Below are 18416 nucleotides of genomic sequence, written 5' to 3'. Positions count from 1 at the left end.
TGGCTGTACCAGTGTATTTTACTGCGGCAAGTGCACCAGTGTGTTTTGCTAATGGCCAGGGAGGCTGAGGAGAGGTTCAGTTGCCAGTCTTTCTCTGTGTTGGAGTTGTGCTGACCTGGTCTGTACTGCAGTTAGGGCTGCGAGTTCATTCTCCCAAAGGGGTCTCGTGGAGGAGATGGTGAGTAAGACAACTCACGGTGCTGGGCACTGTTTACTTAGTTCATGACAGGGGTCTGCATGCAAACTGAAGCCAGCTGCTGGCAGATAGCTAAAAGTGTTCTGTTCCTGTGCTGATGGTGGGGGAGTCCGGAGACACACGGACGGCATCAAATGGATTGTGCATTTGCATTGTCCAATGTAGCTGTAACTTGGGAAGTAAAAACTGAGTGTGCATAGTTTACCACCCAAAACCACCACACACTCTGCGTGCTGCTGCTTCGTATTTTTCTGTTGTATTTGAAGAACTGAGCTGTGTGCTTTTTAAATTGCTTGTGTTTTCTCTTGAGTTGGCAGTTAGGAAGGGGAAAGCTTCATGTTTGCTTGACAGAATGTTGCAGCAGTAGCAGAGGATGTTGTATTCTCAGTCTGTGTAATTTCAGGTCTAACAGAACTCCTGCTTACACTTTGGTGCGTTCCTGCTTCTCCACTGTACATTTTCTAGACAGCTGTGCTTGCACTAGCTGACTTATCTAAGAAGTGATTATACTGGTATCTCTATTTGCTCTGCCCTGTACTGATATCAGCCTTCAGCCCACGCGCTCAGTTTCCAGTGTCAGGATGGGCAAAGTGGAGACAGCAAAATGAGCTGGTGCTTAATTCCTTGCCTATGGATGTGGGAGTATTGTACACTGACAACCTCAACGGCATAACTTCGTGGTGGATTGTGGTGGGTTGTTTACACGTAGGTTCCGGGAAATTGAAACCAGCCCTGATTTTGCCTGATGGACGAGTTTCAAAACTTAGGTAATGTGACTTAAAGGACAGGCTTTTCTGGATGCACTTTTCTTCTAAAAATTAATCGTACATTTATCTAGCATGCCATCTCTTGCAGTTAAAATGATTGGCAGTTTATAGGAAATGCCATCTGAAAAATGCAAGGGATTAGCTTTCTCACAGTACATAAAAAAAAGCTTTGTTGTTTCTGCACCAGAAATGGCAAGGCTCTGTAATGGAGCTTGGAGGTATGCTACTGCAGGTTTTTATTTTGGTTTACTCCAGAAAGAGCTCATATCTTCAGAGGTACAGATGCTGTAGTTTGAAAACTACTGCTCTGGACAAAATGGATGGAAAACCCCAGTTTTTAATTACCTTGCTCTGAAAAATGGGGTTGTACAGAAACACTTTGCATCCCTTAAAAAATTAATGTTGGTGCAATGATATTGATACTGGACATTGGATAATAAAAAGTTAAGGTTGGAGTTAGGGAATATACCCTGCCTGCTTAGAAATTTCTCTGCTTTGTTTTTAGGTGGCTGGATGTGCTAGCCTAGATTAAAACAGGCCGAGGGAGTGGCAGTGCAGCCAGCCTCTGAAAGTCAGGCCTTGCAGCTGCTTGCCTAAACTAGTGGATACAATTCTACATTTTATTAGTGTGTAATATTTACTAAGACTTCTGTTCGTATTATAAATGCTTCTGTATATTGCTTAAAAGGATGGGGAAAAACCATCTTGCCTAAGAAATAACTATGCTTTAGGGTTGGATGGAAATTTAACTTATTGGGACCTCTTGGAATGAATGCTGACTTTGCTATTTGTAGCAGTTAAGAGAATTTTCTGAATTTTATTAACACTGAAGGATTTCTATGCAAAAAGTACATATATATGTGTATATGTATATATGGCTATAGACATGTCCAGTGAAAATGGGCAATTTTATTAAACCATGAATTTAAGAGAGTGTTAGAATAGTTGCCTGGGGCTTCAGTATGATTTTTCAGTGCTCTGGATGGTTAATACAGAATAGACTAACTGCTAGGACAGAGAAGCCCAGAATAATTTTCCTTGTCCCAGTTAAGTCAAGATCTATTAGAGCAGTGGAAATAAGGTTTCAACAAGAGAAGGAAAAAGGGTGAGGGAAGTGTCAGCTCTCACTCTTGCTAGTGAGAGGGGAGAGTACACAAATTTACTGGAAGTTAGAATGGAAGAAGAGTGAGTATCTGTTGCTGGTGAAAATAGGCTACTGTTGCCACAGCGTGTAAACAGGTTAGGAATGATTTTCACTCTTCCTGGTGCTTAAAAAAAAAAAAAACAAAAACAAAACACCACCCCCCCCCCCCAAAACCCCCAAACCAAACCCACAACTAAACCCCCCCCCAAAAAAAACAAACCCTCCCCTGCCCCTGCAAACTATGAGTATTTGCAGTAGGACATGCAGGTCAAAAGAGTATGTGATTTTCTTTGACCTGCATGTTTTTCAGGAAAGGCCGCTCCTCTGTTATGAAGCCTGATGCTCGAGCCATTACAAGTCATTTCTCTCCAATCCAGTACCACGGAATTGTGCCACACTGGCTACACAGGAGGCCTACTATTATCCGATGGCTTTGCTTCCCCTGATGCTGGGAGCAGGGAAGGCACAGCAGCTAAGAAACTCTTTAGTAAACCCTTTTCACTGTCTAGTTGATACTTTAAGTCTTTGGAGGAGTGACATCAAGTACTTATTTTAATGTACCTTTCTCCTTTTCCTAAGGTATTGTATTATACTCCTGTCATATCTTGAGATATTTGATTGTGATACTACAGTAGAAGTAACATTTCTGGGCAGCATATTCAAGGACCAGGAGCTTGAAAGGTGGGCTTGTGTGAGAGCATTTTTAACCTTCTCATTGCACCAACCTGTGGTGATTTACTGGGAATTGCTCAGTAAGGAGGATTTCTAATCTTTTTTTGAAGTGCGAGTGTAACAAGGCAACTGGAAGGAATGAAAGGGTGCAGTGTAGAAGGCCAGGTGTTAGACAGCATTCCCGTATGCGTATGTGTAGGCTCTTTGCTCAGTAGCCACAACCAGAAACCAGTATGTTTCTTGGCTGGTTAGCCTTCTAGTCCAAGCTGACAACCCATAAACTACCTGTTAGAAGAAATGGGGCTCTTTGCTAAAGCGAAAGATATTCTGCTTACTCTTCTTTGCAAGGAATTTGGCATTGTGCTTGAGGATTGATTTTCAGCAATAATTTCTGATAGTACTGTATCTTTATTCTCCTATCAGCAGTCTGGCTGATATTTGAAGCTATGAATTTGAAAATATGGATAATTATGGGTGATCAGTAGCCATACCTTCATGGCTAACTCTTGTCTTTTATCAGTGCAGGACCGACACAAAAAGGGTCAAGGAACCTGGGTGCCGTCTTCAGAAACCACCATACCTCATTCCATTGTTTGATGAGTCCCTTTGATAAGTGCGTTTTGAGTGTCATAGTTCTGAGCATCTCGTTTGCTTGTGCTGTCCTACCCTGAGCCCATCTTTGGGATTATCTGTCATGCTCTTAGCAGAACAAGAAGATGCACCGGTGTGTTAGTCTTGCTGGAGGTATTACAAGGCCGAGGGACCAGACTTCCACTGCCTGTCTGTCCTCATTCTGAACTGATGATCTGTCTGAAGTACAGGAAACTGTTCTCACACTTGCGTGAAGATACAGTCCCCTCTCTCGCTCTCCCTGGTCTGCATTTTTCAACATCAGGGTTAGTTTCTGCGGTTCTCAGATTAAAATATGTATGTTCCTGTGTGGCTGAGATTTGTTATCTGTACAACATATTTGCTTTTGAACTACTCAGAGCAATGAGGCGATATCTGTAATGCCTCCTAATGAAGCATGTGAGAAGGAAGAAGTTTGATCAACCTGTTTCTTCTACAGAGGAAGATACAAGGCAAACCCAAAGGGGTGGCAGAAGTGAGCACAAAGTGTTCTTCTCTTTTCAGCAAGCTCTTCTAATGTGCTAAAGAAAATTGTCCTTCATGTAATTTGACATTATTATAATCACTAAATGCAACCTAGAAAAATTGTACCTTTATTAGGCACTAACCATCTATAGTCAAAATCTTATTTTGTTCCTTTATCTTGATTACCTCTGTTACCTTGGGCACTTGGCAGGAAAAAAAAGCTGCATCATCCTGATTGCTTCATGTTTCTAAGATGTTTTTTTCAGAGAAACTCTTTCCTGAGCTTTGTTCAACCTCTAAAGTAGAATTTGGCCTTTCTGGGAATCATGTGAGATCAAGTGATTGCCTGGAGCAAGAGCATATGTACTGAAGCTGCAATAGCAAAGACCTTGATATGAAAGGCCACCTGGTATTGGTCTCCATCCCTTCAGCCTTAAAGTTTACCAGGTTATAAATTCAGCTTGTCATCTTCCTGTATAATGGCTAGCAGTTCTTTAGCAGACAAACAGGACAGTTTCTCAAGGATTATTTCATATTTATATCCCAGCTGGAAATCTCCATCTGCAGAAACCTCAGTGTAGTCTTCACAAAGGCATACAGAATTGTCTTTCAGCCTTCTTTCTGGGTTCTTACTTACTATTTTCTTGGGTTTCCTGGGCACAGTCAACAAATCCATATCAGCCTGTACCTTTGACCTTCAGTTTACAATCCAGCTTATATTGATACCTGGTAGGAGTAGAAAAAAAGAGTCCCACAATAGAAACTTTAATAGTATTTTTTCCAAAAACTGGTTTATAACAATCAGTTTCTGTGGAAAATTTCTTATAAAAAAACTTAAATGAACTCCTGAACAATTTCTGATTGAAGATGATGGGGGAAAATGTCTGACAGTCTGTATTGACGTGGCTGAACTTCACACAAACAGAGCATTGTTTAACCTGTATTTTCTGTTCATACTGTGTATTTTATTAACTGTGCTCAGCCAGAAATACACTTCTAGCAAGCTGGGATTTTATTTAGGGAGAGAACTTTATTGGTGTTGTAAAACAGATAAAAAATTCTTGATAGGATCACTGTCCATATGCAGGTCTGTGGGCCTGCAATTCACCTCTCTTGCTGTGGTCACATACCCTTATGTGGCATCTCCTCACCCTTGAATCTGTGACATAAAGGACAGAGCACCTTTTCAGTCATTTTGCTTTTAAGTAGCCTTAGTAGTTGAGTATAGCTGTTCTAAAATACTTTTTCTTTCAGCCTGTTTTCTTCAGCTGAAGCACAAATGCAGTGGTTCCTTCAAGGCTACGTAGGTTCCAGTATAGCAGTATACGCAAGGTGCAGTCATTTTTTGCTTGGTTTGTTTTGTCTGCTGTTTGGCACCAGAGGGGACTCCCCTGTCCCCAACTGCTGCCAACGATTAAAAGATAGTTATCAGTCCCCAGTGGGAATAAATTTTTCCAGCCATTATTTACAGCTGGTTCTATCCTGGAAGGATGGAGTCACTGCTGCTATTGTCAGCTGGAGATGTAGGGAGGCTTTCTTTTGGTTCCTCTGTGAGAAAAAAGATGTAAAATACAGCGCTGGTGGTGGCTGTTAGCTTTACTGGTTGCCCATGGAACACTGCAGGAGGTTTTGCATGGCTATGGCTCAAACTCCATAATGGACCTGTGCTCTCTTCTGAAACAGAGTATCCCCATATCTTCTGATCTGGGGAGTAACCATGGTCACCTCGATCCTAGTAAGGAGGGATCTTCCCTGTAGCTGAGTGTCACAAAGGGCTGGGTCTCCTGGAGATGAACTGCTGCCTTGGAGCGTTCTCCCTTCTGCAGCCTTTGTATGAAGGGCAAGGTCATCAGCCAGCATTTGATAAGATAGGGCACAGCGGTTTTCTAAGGTGTGGTGCAATAGGTCGAGTTCTCAGGTGATGTTGTACCCAGCACTCCGCTGAACTGTCACAGCTGTGACATCGAGGTACCTACTTCAGAGCTCTCTATATGCTGCTAACCCTTGTGCTGCTGCATTGTGTAGTAGTGAAGGGAGAGAGCTAAGTAGGTTGCTGGGTTGTGCGTGCTGCATCTGTAGCACCAGGTATAAAAATCTCCTTGTTATTTTTCTCCTCTTTTATTTTTATACTTATGTTTTCACTTGGTGTCATTTAGAAATCAAAGCAGGAGTGTGCAGTTCAGCAGAAGATCTATGCTTACTACAAATCTGCTGCTTTGCTCAAATTAAACATTTATGGGGCCAGAGACTCCTCACTGCTCCATCTCAAGTCTTCCAGCCTCCAAGTGATGTTTTGTTTTTTCTTTGTGCTTTGACACAGCTCCTGCAGGAAATGCAGTGAAATTATCCTCCATTGGCCTCTCTCCTTTCCAGCCCATCTTTCCTTTGTGTGTCCAGTTTGATTTTTTTCCTTAACCGCATCTTATGGGGAGCAGCTGTCAGTATAAGTAATTAATATTCCCTGTGAGATGGAAGATTTCACCCATTAAGATGGGCTGGCCTTGGTTATTGGTATCTTTTTCTGTTTTCAGTGGTCTATACTGAGGTGGTGTAATTGGGTAGGAGCTCTTTATTCCTCAAACCAGGTAACACAGTGCTGCAGTATGTTACCTCCTGATGCTGTATGCTGTGTTGCTTGATTTGGTTTCTGCAGAGAATAGTGAGAAGCTTTCGAAGGCCTGGATCTTATCTGCAGGGTCCTCCCTGATCTGAAGCCTGGAGTGGAACCTGGACAATAGTTCTGTTTCTTGGGCACACTGGGAGTGAAGATAACTTTTACAGAAAAGGGGGTTGTTCCTGAGGTGGTTCTCTCTGGTCAGACTTTTACAGGACCTAAGAGATGTTGCAAATGCTCAGTCTTCCCTGCAAGAGCATGGTCTACTTTTATTTCACTTTTTTTAGCTTAAAACAGTGCTGCATGGATGCTAAAAGCCCACGCTCCTAAAATAGATCAAGTAGAACAAGCACTTTGCTGATGACTCCTCTTTGGGAGAGGGGAGAGAGAAGGTAACAAGGAACAGATGGCAGGTATTAGTCATATCACCTAATATATCTGAAGACCTCAGATGCTATTGCACAAAGGTGGTGGAGGAACCTAGAGGGAATGAGTTCTCCTAACAAACCAGACGGGATATTACAGTTGCACAGGATACAGACAGAGGGGGCCTGAGAAAATGACTTGCAGCCAAGTGAGCTGAACCAAGAAGGGTGTGCTCACAGAGGCTCAGGAAGTCCTGGCCAGATCCTGAGCCTGCTTTTACCTGCCCAGTTTGCAAAGCCATTCCCTTGTATGTTTGACAAGTCCCTCAGAGCTTTACTCCTTGGAGCTCCCGTACTCTTATATATATATATATATATATTCCTGCAGTTGCCTCTGCAGAAGGGCTAGTTCAGAGGTCCAATACCTCAGAAATAACTGAATTTCTCCAATTTTAGTATCAGCTTGAATGGCATTATTCTAATTTTTACAATAATAAATGCAGTACAGAAGCTGCTTGATCTTTTCACATAGTATCTAAATTGCCAATGTGTACCTTGCAGTCTAATTTGGCTGGCTCAGCATCCCCTCTCTTCAGGTCGCTGATATCTAAGCGTTGGCCGTGGCCCAGCTGGCAGTAAGCTCACAGGAGAGCCTCTGAGGTGCTACTGCCTGCTGATTTGCTGGGAACGCATTGTGTAAATGAAATATAAAATGTGTACAGTTGTTTGTACTTAAGTGGCTTCCAGCAAACTTGACACCATGGAGCAAGTAGGCCACTGAAGTACCTGTGGAGGCATCGTGGGAGAAGTGCATCGTTTCCAGCTGCTTGCTCTGATTGCATTGTTTGTATAATCATTTGCTTTAAAACCAGCCTGTGCAAAAAGCTGTGGGCCCACTAGAGAGTAAGAAGACAAGGTGCAAATGTGGGCTCTTCTGACCTCCCTGTGCATAGATGGGGTCATCAGGAATCACAGCATCGATCTCATCTCCCTGCAGAATGGCTGTATCTTGATTTTTTTTTATTTGCTTTGGGTTTTTTTTGTTTTCTTTGAAAATATTCAGCAATAGAGGCTGAACTTGTGGTCTCCTTTTCCACCTCTTTTGTTTCATCTTTTTGGCATTGATTTATAAAGAGAGCTGCTCTGCTGGAGGTACTCCCATAATTTTTTGCACTTGTGCTCAGACTTCTGAGGAAGCCAAGCACCCTGTGGGCCTCTGAATTGCAAGTACCATTTTGGTGGCGCTTTGCATCTTTGGGCTTTAGCTATTGCCAGACGCCTAATGAACGTATGAAGTGAGTAAAGCACTTGTGCTGTGAGCTCTGTTGATACATAAGGGGTTAAACTAAGCTCTGTTTATTAATGTTGATACTTTAAATTGTGCCAGAATGCTTTGAAAATGTGACAGTGGACAGGGCAGCAGGCAGTAAACACCGTTAAATGACAATACTGTTCCATATTTGCTGTTAATTGAGAGAGGCAGCAGCTGCTGGTATGCAGCTTCAGCCAGGATGAATTAGTAATGAGTCTGTAACTCTGGGGTTTTTTTCTGGTTTAAAGTTGCATCAGCCCTTTACAGTTAAGTAGCGTGCTTGGGATAGAAATAAATAAAAAAAAAAAACAACAGGCCCTAAATTGAGGATTTTATTTTGTTTTTGTTTTCCAGTGAGTTGTCATGGAGCTGTGGTGTCAGTGATAAATTTGGCAACAGTAATAAAATTGCCTTGTATTTAAGGACAAAACTTAAAGATTTTGGGTTAGCTTTTCCATCCTGTGTGGCAGACAGTGGGAACAGAGCAGGCAAAGCAAGCTGCTCCTTTGAAAGAAAGCACTTTTGTTGCTTTTTCACTGGCTTCCAAAGACATTTCCAATTCTGGTTTCTCAGAACAGGGGGCTTGGTTTAACTTTCTTTGCTGGCCTGCACTGCAGGTGGTGGTGTGTGAGAGAGCACAGACCGCCCCAGCAGGAGAGGGAACACTAATTCAACATTTTCTTTGTGTTTTTGCTGTGCAAATGTGGTGAGTTTAACCTCTGAAAACTTGCTGATAAGCTGTTATCAGCCCACAGTTAAACCAACAAACCCTCCCACCTCACTGATGGGGTAGGAACTTCCCAAGGCTTGGAGGCCTGGGTATCCTGCAGGCACAGCATCAATCTGGCCACAGTGGCCGTGCTGGGGACAAAGTTTATGTTCCGAAGAAATCAGGTTTATGCTCAGAAGAAATCAGCCGCAGCTGCTACTTTCATGCTGTTTATGCAGCCTTCCCTGTAAGTATTTATTTTGCACAAAACGTTTGATTTTGAACTATAGATGTGAGAGTGCAAAACCGTGTCAGAGTGGTTGGCAGCCTCTTCAACAGATCTGAAGTTGGGCGCAGGAAATGCAATTCTAGCTCTGTTGAAAACAATGCTAACAGGGCTATTGATTGCAGTACAGCTCAGCTTTCACCACAAGTAGAAGAATTTCAAAGCAAATAATGTTCTGTTTGTTCAGTTCTTTAAACAAAATCCATCTGCTGGGGTTAGCGTTTGAATCCAAATACTCAGAATTCTGCTGGTATTTTGTTAGAATGAGAAATACTAGATTAAAATAATTCCTTGGGTTCGTGATGATTGTTAGAGGGGGAAAAAAAATCTGATCAGCAGGTACGTTTAGTAACCCTGTTTCTAGTTTGTACGATTTCTCTATTACATATATTTGGGTTTTATATTTGTTCTAGTCACATTAACAGTTTTTACCAAGTGGGTAAGTGAATTTGTGCGTTCTTAAGAGCTTCAATCTTCAGCACACCGTGCTGTCTTATCCATTGGCTTATAGATGCGTAAAAGCTATGAGGCTGAATCTGGAAAGCCAAAAGTGTTAAAAGCCAAAGAATACTGTAAAAGGTGGTGGTAAATAGAAGTGGAGGAAGAGCTAAACTCATCTGGTGGTAAAAATCCTTCGGCCCCAGAAGTCCCTTCTCAGCTGGGGTACTGACAATTCCTGCCTTTGCTAGCAATTATGAAATGATGTTTTAAAATCTGTCCTTAGAAGACAGTATTTTTTCATGTGAAATTCAATAATTTATTCCAATGGCATTCTGCCAACTTTGGGCATCTGGTATCTCATGTTTTTTACTAACATCTCTCCAATTTTATGTGCTGTTTTCTATAGATGTGAATTGTGTTTAAAACTAGAATGTAATCAAATACAGTTTTTCCTTTTTTTGTGTGTTTTTGATTCTCTCAAGCCTGTATTACTGTTTCATCTGTAGTATCTACTTACAATGTTTGGGTTTTTTAAAGCAAGAAAATAAACCTTGGTGTGTTTACATGCACCACTCCTATCTTAAACCAGTGGTAAAAATGGTAATTACTGGCTTTTAGGGCTTTTCTTCCTTGATTAAATAGAACCATGTAATTTTCTTATAAGCAAAGGCAAATATTTACATTTTTAATATATCGAAAAGTATGAACTCTAAAGTTTGTCTGATAAACCTGTTAAATGTATGTATATTCACTCTGGTTTTTATCTTAAATCTCTTTCCTTACTTCTGTTGGAAGGAGTTATTAACTGCTTAACAGACATTGTTGTCAGCAGTGTGCTAATTAGGAATTAAACTGTATACCTATGTGGTATGTTCCCTGCTTCTAGAAGGTTATTTTGCTAGTGTTTTATATGGTCTGTAACAAGACATATAGATGTTCATCTGCTTTGGAGTAGTCAAATGTCTACACTTGTAAGGAACTTGGATACCACATCTCCCTCTTGCTTGTGCTGTGTCCCCACCTTGCTCTCAGGACATATCCGTGTGGTGGCTGTACTGGTGCTGGTGAGTTGCTGACTGGTGCTTTTATAAAACTACTCTGGCACTAGCTCTGACGATACTAATGCTGGTGTTGATGACCAGTTGGTTTAGCTTGAGGTAGTGTACAGCAGAGCTCTGCTGACTTAACTGATTTGGGGATTTTCTTTTTCTCTGCAAGCTGTTGAATAAGATGGGAGAAGTGCTGCTTGCTTAAATAATGCGGTGAGAAAGCATGGCGAGAGGAGAGGCTTTGGTGCACTGGTCAAGTTATCTTCTGTTGCTGATGGTGGAGGGGTGTAAATGGATGAACAGATCTACTGCAGTTGTGTCTCTGTCATTACCGATATCAACCTATTGCCTCTGGGAAGGTGATTGACCTGGAAATTATTCTGTAAATACACAGTTAATACAGGGCTGGTACAGGGCAACACCGGCTGCAAACTGGTACTTTCTTGTGCAAGAATATTGCTATATCATCCTCCTTTCTTTTGCCCAAATATAGCTTCTGAATGTAGCCTAACCTTGACTTCACCAGCTTTGTCTTATTGGGAATGTGGAATTACTTTTCCTGCTTTTGTGGTAAATCAGAGAAGATACGGAGAGAAGTAATGCAGTGCTAAAATGGAGTGTCAGTGGTGACGAGACAGTGATGCTGGTGAAAGACCAGCAAACATGAACTGAGTTGAGCTATCAGCGCCAGGAATTTGTTTTGCAGGACTTGTTTTTGCTACTCCTTGGTCAGTGGTTTTTAAGCCACATTCAACAGAAATTACTTGGTTTCTGTAATTGTGAACTGTTTTTCTCAAATACGAGATTTTCATGTTTGTTTGCTGTAACAATGTGCAACTGTTACTCTCTTAAGTTGTGTGTGCAATTGTAGTGACCAATTCACAGCTGTCCTTTTGAGACTTTCTGATGTTACCACGAAAGTGACTGTGTTAGAATAGGTGACTGCCAGTAATTAAATGTGTGTGAATAAGAGAACAGCAGAAAAAGTTGTGAGGAGTATGGGATGAGCTGCTCCGTGGGAGGGACCCCTACAAAACAGCTCCTGCTGGTAGTCATCGCAGTGTGCTATGTAAGAGTGCTGGTGCCACTTTCTTGCTAAGAATTGTTGTTACAGATGTTGTTATTGTGTTTTGTACATAATTTTAAAAATAATCCTGAAAGTTAATCTTGGGTTTAATCGAAGTATGCAATTTTGACATTGGAGGGGAATAAATGACACTTGCTCCTACTTCTGCAGAGAATTAAGGGATAAGCTGAAGCTCCCAAACTTTGGGAGTGGTCTTGAGACCAGCTGAATTGCATGTGGTGCATAACACGACTCAGATGATGCCTATGTTTTTGCAAGGCCACATAGCTTTTTTTTGTCTAAAGTCTCTTAATTTTGGCAAGACAGTTGTACTGGTGTTACTGAATCCCTTCTTAAATGTTGTAGTAGCCTTGCTGTGTATCTGTGATGATTAAGGGCATAAGGAAAATGATGTTTGCAGGTAGAGGTAAACTCTTTTTAAGACCAGTTAGTGTCTTAAAAACAGTAATGTTTGCATTAAAGGCTAGGATTAGCCAGTTCTGTATTTCAAGGTGTTGATTATCTTAAATTTTGTGAAGAACTGGGCTAAGTCTAGCAGCCTTTCAGATTTTTGTGGTGTGGGCAGAAGATGCAGTAGGCTCAGGATTGGGAGTCTCAGTATTTGTTGTGTCTTGGCTTGCGTGTTTCTGATAGCAAGAGTAGTAATGGTATTATGAGTTGTGTATACGTAGGAGGACTGTGATAATTTACGCTTTTCCTAAAATTCGCTTAAAATCAGGAAGACAATGTGGAGTTTAGGTATAAAGTTAAGTATAAAAAAATCATTAATAGATCGTCTTGAAGTATGTTATTTTAAAGTCTAATCCAATCCTGAATGATGTAATTTTGTAATATGGAAAGCTTTAAGCTCTTTTACTGGAGCTGCTTGCTTAATTTAGATTAAAATTGTACCATAAAAGGATTATAGAGTGTATGCCTGTGCTAAGGAAGGATGTACTTACTAAATGTGTTGAGGTCTTTTTCTACTCCCACCTTCTTTTTTAAAGTGTTTACTTATTTTTGAATATTTTCTGCTGCATTTAAATGTGCCATGTAACATCAGGATGTGCTAATGGGATGTTTCGGATGGATCTCGGGAGCATTTATTTAAATAGGATTCTGAGTTTTTTTGGCTCTTCTTTCTAGAGAGAAGAATTCAGTGCTGGACTGTCCTAAACACTACTCATGGTGCAACCTCAGAGAACAGCTTGATTTATCTGACCTGAAGAGGAGGCACATGTGCAGTAAGCCAAGAGGACATGGGCTTTCAGTGCGTCTGGAAAAATGATCAGGTACCAGCAGCTGGTGCTGTTTAAACTGTAGTAACTAGTCAGAAGCCTGAGGTGTGAAACAGTAATGCACTCACTCCTGCAGTTGTCCTTAAATTTTAGGTATGCCTTCCTTTCAGTGGTAGGAATGAATTCATTTACCTTCTTGGTTGATGTTGTGTCCATAGCTGTTTCACTGCTGAACTTGCACACCTGCAGCAGCTCGGTTGTAGACACTCGGCAGCATCCAGTGCAGCTGTGAGTGAACAGGAAGGGACAAGTGCCAAGGGGCGTTTGCATAGACTGAGTTGAAATTCATCTTACTGTGTTTAGTTTTTTTAAATATAACTTGGACTCTGAAAGCATTTGAATCTGTTAATTCACGTTTATTGATTTTTGTGAGGAGGTAACTGATAAATTATTTTTAAATTTTATATTTTCATTGTACTTACTCTGGTGATTGGCTGGGGAATGCAGATGTCCTCATGGGAGTTGAGGCTGTTGTAGCTGGGGTATGGACACCAGCAAAGTTCCAGAAAATGCAGAGAGTCATGGTTCATTTTGAAATCTGAACAGGTTAGAGGTTCAATAATGTTAGAACTATATGTTTTTAGCTATTTGTTTGTTTTCAAGCAGCTCTTCATAATTTCTAAAATAATGTCAAATGTCTGAAGTGGTGTCAAACTTTACTAATTGGAGGCAGCTGCTCTGCCTAGGTACTTGGAATAGCTGGATCTCTTGTTGCTGATTCTGTATCTGATGTCTGTTGCCATGGGTAGTGCACAGCTTGTGCATCTCTAGTGTCCTGCCTCTGTGGTAGTTCCCTTTGGCAAGTATCAGGCATGATCAGGAACTTGCTTTACCAAACTCGCAGCCTCTTTTGTTGTAGTGAAGGGGCATTCATTGAAAAGTAGTTTGGCATTTCTGTGGTAGACAGCATTTGTTTGTTTTGTACTTCTGTTCACAGTTGTGCAGTCTTTGAGAAGACAGAGCTTGTGTCATGGAGGAGGTGACTGCTGTCCAGGAACGGCCAGGTTCAGCTCAGGGAGAGAAGCTTTGGGAGGCTGAGCAGGGCAGGGGAGGGAGGAGGAAGGTGTGAGAGATGCAGGAGGCAGCAGGAGCCTGCAGCTCATGCAGGGAGGCTAAGGTAACACTGAGGAAGCAGACAGTCCTCAGAGGTGATGAGAAACTTCCCTAGGGACCAGGCAGCGCTGGGCAGAGCTCGCTGTGATTTGGACATTGAGGTCTAAATGGAAGCCTGTACACAAGGCAGAGCTGGCGGGGAGGGTTGTGTGTATACCTTTCCTATTACTACTCAGACTGACCTGATCTTTCTGAGTTTCCCTTACTGAAAGCATTCTAGTTCATATTCTAAGAAAACTTGGCTCTTTTCTTCAGGGAGCTCCCTGCGAGGCAAAGGTCTCTGTGTATTTGGCAAAGAGCTCTGACTGAAAAGGAATCCAGTCTCAGACAGGTTGATCCTGTTGACTTAATTACAGTTTCATTTTCTGAGGGCTGGCCAGCCATGTAAGAACAACTTTGTGCATGACAGAGAGCCCACTTAGGACACAGGGCTAGGAGCTTTAAGACTGCTTTGTCCTCAAAGGGAGTCTTTATGATCTGCTGTCACTTTTGAAATGTGATGTAAATGGCAGGAGGTTTCTTTCTTTGTCTCATATTCTCTAATCTTCTAATGCATCGGTGTGAGCTTGTGGTATTTTTTTGTAATGTATATCACCTTTGATGTTAGCATGATACTTAATGTGTTTTGGATATTGCTGTTCCTGAGAATATGTAATATTTTGAATCTGTGTCATATATGCAGTTTTTTAGTTTAATTACAACTGTTTTATGTATTAAAAATTAAATGGTAAATATTGTGTGTTACCAAACATGCATATATCTATATGAAGAACTGAAAAGAAGCAGTGCATAAAATTTCTGTGATCTTTTGGGGATTAGGTTTAGAGGAATATTTTAAAATATTTTCTTGGGTTTTTTTATAGATGCTAGCTGAAAAATCACGTATTCTTGTCTCTCTAACTGTAAAATTATCTAAAGTTTTCTTCAGTTGGTGAACGGGTATATGCATAATGCAAGAAAATATTTAGTTGTTTTACTCAGGGAGACTGGAAATGGTTTTGTTCTACACATTTTCCTTATGCTTGTAAGATCTTTGTCATAAGGAGAGACTTCATGCAGAGAAAGCTACATACACACTTTAGGAGGTGCCTGAACCACCTCTGAGTGGGATTGCAGGAAGATGTGAAATGGAGCTACATTTGAGGATTCATTTCTTAATATAAAAGCTGTTCTATGAGGAGTGGTGGGTGCTGTAGAGGCAGAGCATCTATGTATTTGGACTCCAGCTATCTCTCATAACGAGTTATAATTAAGGTGAAGTATATTACTGAAGAATTAAATTCTCCCTTGCTTTGAACCCGGTTTCATCTCAATGAAAGCAATTAGTTGCATGAGCTACCCTGTCCTTGCTTCATCAACAGCAGTTCATCAATTGCTTCATCCATATTGCTGCTGCTTATTTTTTTTTTCCAGTTAATAGACAAGGCGCTCTACACATACAGTATTCCAGTATGGGAGTAGTGTAATAGAGGTAGCTTAAGGATAGAAAGTATGGCTCATAAGGGGGACTGTGATATTTATAGATGGCATGTAATGGGAAAGCAAGTGAACCAGGCAAGCTTCTAATCATGTAGGCTGTCATGTTTTTTTCCTCCTATATATTACATCTTTTGTGAAAAGTATAGAAGCACTTTCTGTAAGCCTTCCTTACCAAAAGTATACAAGCACTTTCTGTAAGCCTTCCTTACCAATAAGGGGGAAATCGGGAGTTTGAGCAGGGTCACATCTCTCTGCCTGAAGGGAAGTGCAGTCACTTTTTTTACTCTGCTTCTGGAGGACTAACTATGTGGAGGTTATAAAACACTCTTGTGAGAGAGTTGTCCTGGAAGGTCCCAGGGTTAATGCTTTAGCTGACATGTTTTTGAACATGGCTCTCATTCTTTCTCTCTCAGCCATGACTTGAATTTACTAGTGTGGTGTTTATTTTCCCTGGATGGGCAAATCCTGTGTAATACGAAGCTGATAGTTTGGTTGAGTTGGAGTATTAGGACATTGGCTAACTTTTATATGGTCTTTTGGTGAAGGCTGTTTTAACTTCTGGTCGACCTTGTCAGGTCTGGGACTGAATTCAGAAAGCAAGTATTTAGATGCCATACGGCATCTTCTGAAAGTGTCCTGCTTTGGGGTTCCTCCTGCATCATACTGCATTGTCTGACATTGTGCTTGAAAACAAGGATCAAAATCACCACTGCTAAAAAATCAATGCTCTCAGTCAGAATATTCGGGACCAAAAATCTGTTAGTCATGATTGTAACTAAAGTGTTGCCGTAACTCTTCATGAAGTGAGTAATTCTGTGTTGTGATACCTCAGACAGATCAAGAGGACTCTTGGAGGGTCTGCATTTAACAGTGGAGGAACAGAAGTTGTCTCTTGGGAGAGAGGAAAAAAAAGCAGTGATCTCTGAAACAAAAGGTACAGATAGCTTCATGACTGACACCACTCTGGGAGGAAGATACTGAGCAGGTTTTATTTGTCTTAAGAATATTTACATAGGGCTGATCCACTGTTCTTGAAGGAACTTCATCACAGTACTACAGAGAAAACCGTCAGTACCAAATATAGTGTCTTATTCTGGCAGTCTCTGACTTATAAATGCGTGAATTCTGCTGTCTTAATGGGCTTTCGGCAATTTTTGTAGGTTTTTTGGGAGAAATCTGACTAACATTCCTCAGAGAGGTTGTATAACTAGCAAGGATGGGAAGATTTGATTTGGCAAGACCTCATACTGCAAAAATCAGGTTAATTTTTTAGCTTCTGGTCTTACTGTGAAGCTTTCAGTACTTAGATATCTTCATAGAAGAGGTGTGAAAGGTTCCAAAATATCACCTTGAACCTTTGCATCAAAGCATCATCACTATTGCTGGGCTATTCTTGTGAGATGTTTTTTTTTCCTTTACCTCCTAATACAGGAGGCAACATGACTTCCTTAGGCTGGTACTTTACTGTGTTTACAACTTAGAAAAGTTCTTCTAATGACCTAAGTAAATTTTTCTTGTCGCAGTTTGAATCCATCACTTTTTCTACTCACTGTAGATGTGGAGGACAGGTTTCCTCTTTCTTTGCAGAAACTGTTTCTATATTTAATAGAAAAATATCATTGTTTCAATCTTAGCTTCTCTTTTTATTCTGTTCAGATTGAGCAACCTTGATGAGTCAGTTCACTCATCCCTCATAGCTCACCTTATTAACTGTCAGTCTTCTCTCTCAGTTCTGGCATGGTTTCTCCCTTTTTTGACAAGCCTGACCCAAAAGTGGACTTTACCAAAGGCTTTATCAGAACTGAGTCCTTCAGGAATTTGTATCCTATCAATGGATAGAAGTTGCCTTGTTTGTGACAACTTGATATTTATAATTTGTGCTCAGTCTGTGATCCTCTCTATCCTGAATCTGTATCTACAGAACAGCTGCTCAGCAGTTGTTTCTATATTTGTGCAGGTGATTTTTTTCATCTGAACAAAACTTGCCCTTGGGGAATTGTACTGCATTTTTTAATCACTTCTCCAGTTTCATTAATTCCTCCCCACAAGAGCTTCCCATTTATGCATGCCTTTTTGTGGGAATATGCCTTTTTGTGAGGATAACATAAATTATAGGACTTTTCTTCCCATGTGGCACTAATACTGATGCTTTGTTGTCAGGGGCCTCCTTTCTTTCACAGGCTTCTAACCTGGAAGAGGAAAGGTGACTGTAGCTCAGCTGGCTTTAAAACTGTCCTTTATAACTGCTGATTATACATACTTATTTTTAGAGTGTTGGGGTTTTTTCTCAGTATTTCTCACTGCTGGTAATTCTATTAGAGTTAATTATTGTTATGGAAGACTTCATTTCTGCATGTTCTCTGGGAGAAATGTTATTTTATGACTGTTTCCCTGGACAAATAGATGTGTTTTTCTCTCATGGCCTCTGCTAAGGGTTTCTGCAAATGATTTCTAGAGGGAAAAAACCCAGCAAATAAACACATTTTCTTATCTTTAGTTGGTATTACCCTACTCCTGGCTATCTGTTTTTAGGCTTACTTCTTGTTTGTTCATCTTATCCTCGACAATTTTACAACCCATTGTATGATTTCAACCACGTGTTAGAGATGGAGGTTTTAAGATAACAAGATTCCTACAGTTTTTGTATAAAACAACTGGTAGCTTGGAAAGAGATAAACCTAAGTGCTCTCACATACCCCTGGCAAAGGGAAAGGATGTGACCTGACTCTATGTAACTTCAGGTGGTGGAGAGTTCCCCCAAGGAGGAAGAGCTTAGTTAGCAGCTTCCCCAGGCCCAAGGGTGGTATCTG

General features: G+C 41.0%; 1 protein-coding gene across 7 annotated transcripts in view; it reads left to right on the top strand.

Moving 5' to 3' along the window:
- MAP3K13 (mitogen-activated protein kinase kinase kinase 13) overlaps window positions 1-18416 on the top strand; it is a 79901-nt gene that overhangs the window by 14799 nt on the left and 46686 nt on the right. For 6 of the 7 annotated variants that reach the window (XM_040612778.1, XM_040612783.1, XM_040612779.1 and 3 more), the window contains one exon: window positions 12863-13008. The gene's annotated coding sequence lies outside the window, so the exon portion shown is untranslated. Of the gene's footprint in view, window positions 1-8900; window positions 9122-12862; window positions 13009-18416 lie in introns of those variants that run through there. The other variant, XM_040612782.1, reaches the window with a different exon arrangement.

This window comes from Falco naumanni, chromosome 13, assembly GCF_017639655.2.
Source record: "Falco naumanni isolate bFalNau1 chromosome 13, bFalNau1.pat, whole genome shotgun sequence".
NCBI classification, from domain to species: Eukaryota; Metazoa; Chordata; class Aves; order Falconiformes; family Falconidae; genus Falco; species Falco naumanni.
The sequence above is the reverse complement of the archived record's forward strand: the minus strand, read 5'-3'. Positions and strand labels throughout refer to the sequence as shown.